This window comes from Oncorhynchus masou, chromosome 8, assembly GCF_036934945.1.
Source record: "Oncorhynchus masou masou isolate Uvic2021 chromosome 8, UVic_Omas_1.1, whole genome shotgun sequence".
NCBI lineage: Eukaryota > Metazoa > Chordata > Actinopteri > Salmoniformes > Salmonidae > Oncorhynchus > Oncorhynchus masou.
Window position 1 is genome coordinate 11,620,678 of NC_088219.1, and position 6,899 is coordinate 11,627,576.

Consider the following 6,899-nt stretch of genomic DNA (forward strand, 5'->3'; position numbering starts at 1 on the left):
ATTGAATTTTGTTCACACATTCTTGGTAGGTCAGGAATGTATCAGTATCCTTGTTGCCTTCTACTACCGTTGTGCCCTATAGCAAGGCACTTAACCGTTTAAACAGCTCCATTGGTGCCGTTCGCTTCCCTGCCCCAACGTTTCCTACGTTGTGACAGAAGTGGGATGGCGGAAGTGGGGCAATTGGAGTGCAGGGTCCGGACATTTGAGGGGACTGAGTAGTCAAAGCACGTGGACGTGACTTCCTGTTTGGAGGAGGCAGTGTAGCAATCCTCCCCGTGTCCTCATTAAGGACATTTCTCTCTAACGTGTCCTCTCGCAGTAAAAAACAGAACATCAAAAGCTTATGTTCCTAGTTCATATCAACCAATGCAGTAAATGTCGATAAACACACTCTAATAAAAAAGAAAAGAAAAAAGAAAACATTTAGGACAGCAGTAGATATATAAATAGTATGGAAACATTATTGAAGTGATCCGTGTTCAATTACTATGGACATAGAGCTTCAGACCCTATGTTGGAGGGTAGAGTACCCGGTGGTAGCCGGCTGGTGACAGTGACAGGGGCAGAGTAGGGTAATGGGCAGATGGCAGGGCACTAGGCAGAGGCAGTCTAGTGGTGGCTGTTGAACAGTCTGATGGTCTGGTGATGGAAGCTGTTTATCAGTCTGTCTGTCCCAGCTTTGATGCACCTGTACTGTCTCCGTCTTCTAGATGGTAGTGGGGTGAACAGACCATGGCTCGGGTGGTCAATCCAAATTTCTTCAGCCTCAGAGTTTGAAGAGCTGCTGTTGCCCCTCCTTCACCACACTGTCGGTGTGAAGGGACTCATCTCACATGTACGGTTGAAGTCAGAAGTTTACATACACCTTAGCCAAATATATTTAAACTCAGTTTTTCACAATACCTGACATTTAATCCTATCAGAAATGCCCTGTTTTAAGAATGAGTTAGGATCACCACTTTGTTTTAAGAATGTGAAATGTCAGAATGATAATATCACTTTTGTATATTATCTACCTGACTTGCTTTGGCAATGTTAACACATGTTTTCCATGCCAATAGAGCACCTTGATTGGAATTGAAAGTAGGGAGAATGATTTATTTCAGCTTTTATTTCTTTCACCACATTCCCAGTGGGTCAGAAGTTTACATACACTCAATTAGTATTTGGTAGCATTTCCTTTAAATTGTTTAACTTGGATAAACATTTTGGGAAGCCTTCCACAAGCTTCCCACAATAAGTTGGGTGAATTTTGGCCCATTCTTCCTGACAGAGCTGGTGTAACTGAGTCAGGTTTGTAGGCACACGCTTTGTCAGTTCTGCCCACAAATTTTCAATGGGATTGAGGTCAGGGCTTTGTGATGGCCACTCCCATACCTTGACTTTGTTGTCCTTAAGCCATTTTGCCACAACTTTGGAAGTATGCTTGGGGTCATTGTCCAGTTGGAAGACCCATTTGCAACCAAGCTTTAACTTCCTGACTGATGTCTTGAGATGCTGCTTCAATATATCCACATCATTTCCCTCCCTCATGATGCCATCTATTTTGTGAAGTGCACCAGTCCCTCCTGCAGCAAAGCACCCCCACAACATGATGCTGCCACCCCCGTGCTTCACAGTTGGGATGGTGTTCTTCAGCTTGCAAGCCTCCCACTTTTTCTTCCAAACATAATGATGGTCATTATGGCCAAACAGTTCTACTTTGTATCATCAGACCAGAGAACATTTCTCCAAAAAGTACGATCTTTGCCCCCATGTGCAGTTGCAAACCGTAGTCTGGCTTTTTTATGGCGGTTTTGGAGCAATGGTTCTTCCTTGCTGAGCGGCCTTTCAGGTTATGTCGATTTGGACTTGTTTTACTGTAGATATAGATACTTTTGTACCTGTTTCCTCCAGCACCTTCCAAGGTCCTTTGCTGTTGTTCTGCGATTGATTTGCACTTTTCGCACCAAAGTATGTTCTTCTCTAGGAGACAGAACGTGTCTCCTTCCTGAGCAGTATGACGGCTGTGTGGGCCCATGGTGTTTATACTTGCGTACAGTTGTTTGTACAGATGAACGTGTTACCTTCAGGCATTTTGAAATTACCCCCAAGGATGAACCAGACTTGTGGAGGTCTACAAATATTTTTCTGCGGTCTTGGCTGATTTCTTTTGATTTTCCCATGATGTCAAGCAAAGAGGCACTGAGTTTGAAGGTAGGCCTTGAAATACATCCACAGGAACACCTCCAATGATGTCAATTAGCCTATCAGTGCTTCTAAAGCCATGACATAATTTTCTGGAATTTTCCAAGCTGTTTAAAGGCACAGTCAACTTAGTGTATGTAAACTTCTGACCCACTGGAAAATTACAAGTTAAATAATCTGTCTGTAAACAATTGTTTGAAAAATTACTTGTGTCATGCACAAAGTAGATGTCCTAACGACTTGCCAAAACTATAGTTTGTTAACAAGAAATGTGTGGAGTGGTTGAAAAACTAGTTTTAATGACTCCAACCTAAGTATATGTAAACCTCCGACTTCAACTGTATATACTGTATTCTATGCAATTCTACTGTATCTCATTCACTTAATGTTTACATATCTGGCATTACTCATCTCATATGTATATACTGTTTTCTATACTATTCTACTGTATCTTAGTCCGTTCTACTCTGACATTGCTCGTCCATATGTATATAGTCTTAATTCATTCCTACTTAGATTTGTGTGTATTGGGTATATGTTGTGTAATTTGTTAGATATTACTTGTTAGATATTACTGCACTGTCGGAGCTAGAAGCACAAGCATTTCGTTACACCCACAGTAACATCTGCTAATCACATGTATGTGACCAATAAGCTTTGATTTGAGGTCCTCAGTGATGAGGAACTTGACGCTTTTGACCCTGTCCACTAAGGCCCCGTCGATGTGGATGGGGCTGTGCTCTCTCTGCTGTCTCCTGTCGTCCATGATCCATGATTATGTTCCTAGGACCACTTTCCCAAGGCGCTCACCTCCTCCCTGTAGGCTGTCTCGTCATTGTTGGTAATCAGGCCTAACACTGTAGTGTCTTCAATAAACTTGGTGATTGAGTTGGAGACGTGTGTGACCATACAGTCAGGGGTGAACAGGAAGTACAGGAGAGGGCTAAGCACGTATCCCTGTTGAGCCCCCATGTTGAGGATCCGTGTGGTAGAGGTGTTGTTGCCTACATTCAGCACCTGGGGTCGGCCTGCCAGGAAGTCTGGGGGCCTCATTTATCAATATTGTGTAAAAACTATAACTTACGAACGGAATTTAGAATGTTCTTATGCATAGAAAACTTGTTATTTATCAAACAATCCTACCATCATTATACACACACTGATAGGAGATCACCATTGATACATACGAATTGTTCTCAGCCTTAGTGCTCGTGCATGACCGTAGCTATTTTAATTTGAAACCATACAGGGTCAAATTCATCCCTTTACAGCCCATGGGGAATATACAACACTTCAAAAAGCAAGTGCTGCAGACTCTAGTTTGGTCTTATCTTGATTATTGTCCTGTGGTCATGTGGTCCAGTGCTGCAAAGAAAGACCTAGTTAAGCGGAAGCTGTTCCAGATCAGAGCAGCATGTCTTGCTCTTCATTGTAATCAGAAGCCTAATATACATTTTATCCATGCCAGTCTCTTTTGGCTAAGAGTTGAGGAGAGACTGACTGCATCACTTCTTCATTTTATAAGAAACATTGTGTTGAAAATTCCAAATGGTTTCCATAGTCAACTTACACACAGCTCTGACACACACACTTACCCCAGCAGACATGCCACCAGGAATCTTTTCACAGTCCCCAAATCCAGAACAAATTCAAGAAAGATTACAGTACTATATAGAACCATTATTGCATGGAATTCCTTTTCCATCTCATATTGCTCAAATGAACAGCAAATCTGGTTTAAAAAAACCAGATAAAGCAACAGCTCATGGCACAACGCCTCTCCCCTATTTGACCTAGATATTTTGGGTGTACAGTATGTGTTGATATGTAGGCTGTGTGGGTCATTTTAAAATGTATGTAATTCTGTCCTTAAGCTGTTCTTGTCAATTACTGTTCTGTATTATGTCATGTTTTCTCCAGGAAGAGAAGCTGCCTCTTTCGCAACAGCTAATGGAGTCCTAATAATATACCAAATACCAGAAGTGCCCGTTACCAAAAACCCCAGGGTGGATAGCACTTGGATATGCACCTAAAAGGCATGTGTTTGTCTTCTTAAAGTAGGTTTTAAGTCCTCGCAAATATTATGAGATTGGTTTTGAGAAACAATATCTGAGGAGCCAATCTGTACTTTCTGCAAAAAAAAGTCCTACCTATAAAAAACAAACCTGTCTCTAAAACCGCTCTCTGCTAAATGAAGCATGACAAACCTTCCAATAGACCAAGATCAACCATCTCTCATTCAATTTCCCATCATCTCAGTTTTTATAGTATGTCTACAATGGTTTCACTTTCCTACAGGTCTCTAACAGATTACTGTACTTTATGTGGATTATTATTGTAACAAATGCACCAATGTGGTCAAATTATATGATATAGTCTGTCAAGATAGGTTGCTTGAATTCACAATGGAAATACAATGAAATCGAAAAATGATTGAATTATTTATTTCACATTTTGTTATGTTACATCCTTACTCTAAAATGGATTCAATTGTGTTTTTCCCCTCATCAATCTACACACAATATCCTATAATAACAAAGCAAAAACAGGATTTTAGATTTTTTTTTGCAAATGCATTAAATATAAAAACTGAAATATCATATTTACATAAGTATTCAGACCCTTTAGTCAGTACTTTGTTGAAGCACCTTTGGCAGTGATTACAGCCTCGGGTTTTCTTGGGTATGATGCTACAAGCTTGGCACACCTGTATGTGGGGAGTTTCTCTCAATCTTCTTTGCAACTGGAGCTATTTTCAGGTCTCTCTAGAGGTATTCGATTGGGGCTCTGGCTTGGCCACTCAAGGACATTCAGAGACTTGTCCTAAAGTTACATCTGCGTTGTCTTGGCTGTGTGCTTTGGGTCATTGTCGTGTTGGAAGGTGAACCTTCGCCCCAGTCTGAGGTCCTGAGTGCTCTGGAGCAGGTTTCATCAAGGATCTCGCTGTACTTATCCATGTTCATCTTCCCCCAATCCTGACTAGTCTCACAGTCCCTGCCACAGAAAAACATGCGCACAGCATGATGCTGCCACCACGCTTCACTGTAGGGATGATGCCAGGTTTCCTTAAGATGTGACGCTTGGCATTCAGTCCAAAGAGTTCAATCTTGGTTTCATCAGACCAGAGAATCTTGTTTCTCATGGTCTGAGAATCTTTAGTTGCCTTTTGGCAAACTCCAAGCAGGTGGTCATATGCCTTTTACCGAGGAGTGGCTTCTGTCTGGCCACTCTACCATAAAAGCCTGATTGGTGGAGTGCTGCAGAGATAGTTGTCCTTCTGGAAGTTTCTCCCATCTCCACAGAGGAACTCTGGAGCTCTGTCAGAATGACAATCGGCTTGGTGGTCACCTCCCTGAACAAGGCACTTCTCCCCCGATTGCTCAGTTTGGCCAGGCGGCCAGCTCTAGGAAGAGTCTTGGTGGTTCCAAACTTCTTTCATTTAACAATGATGGAGGCCACTGTGTTCTTGGGGACCTTCAATGCTGCAGAAATGTTTTGGTACCCTTCCCCAGATCTGTACCTCGGCACGATCCTGCCTTTCACTCTACATCCTGTACCTTGACATCATCGCTTGGTTTTTGCTCTGACATGCACTGTCAACTGTGAGACCTTATATAGACAGGTGTGTGCCTTTCCAAATCATGTCCAATCAATTGAATTTGCCACAGGTGAACTCCAATCAAGTTGTAGAAACATCTCAAGGATGATAAATGCAAATAGGATGCACTTGAATTCAATTTCGAGTCTCATAGCAAAGGGTCTGAATACTTATGTAAATAAGGTATGTTTTTTTATGTTGAATAAATTAGCAAATATTTCTAAAAACCTGTTTTTGCTTTGTGATTTTGGGGTATTATGTGTAGATTAATGAGGGGGGGATATTTAATCCATTTTAGAATACGGCTGTAATGTAACAAAATGTGAAAAAAGTCAAGGGGTCTGAATACTTTCCAAATGCGCTGTATTTTTCCCATTCACTAGACTACGCTTGACAAGCAGTTGCCTGATTCCACCACATGGCACACTCTCAAGAAAACATTCATATTGATAAATCTTACACTTTGTGTGGAAATGAAACTACTCATGATTTACACACAGATTTGTGCCTACACATGACTGATAAAACGAGGCCCGTGGTCCCAGTTGCACAGGGAGGGATTCAGACCCAGGACCCAGAGCTTGTGATGTTGAAGGCTAAGCTGTAAGTCAATGAACAACAGTCTTACATACAGTACCAGTCAAAAGTTTGGGCACCTACTCATTCCAGGGTTCTACATTGTAGAATAGTAGTGAAGACATCAAAACTATGAAATAACACACATGGAATCATGTAGTAACCTGAAAAGTGCTAAACAAATCAAAATATATTTCATACGAGATTCTTCAAAGTAGCCACAATTTGCCTTGACTACAGCTTTGCACACACTTGGCATTCTCTCAACCAGCTCCATGAGTTAGTCACCTGGAATACATTTGAAATAACAGGTGTGCCTTGTTAAAAGTTAAAAGTTAATTTGTGGAATTTCTTTCCTTGATACATATGAGCCAATCAGTTGTGTTGTGACAATGTAGGGGGTATACAGAAAATAGCCCTATTTGGTAAAAGACCAAGCTCATATTATGGCAAGAACAGCATTACTTTAATACACGAAGGTCAGTAAACCCGGAAAATATCAAGAACTTTGAAAGTTTCTTCAAGTGCAGTTGCA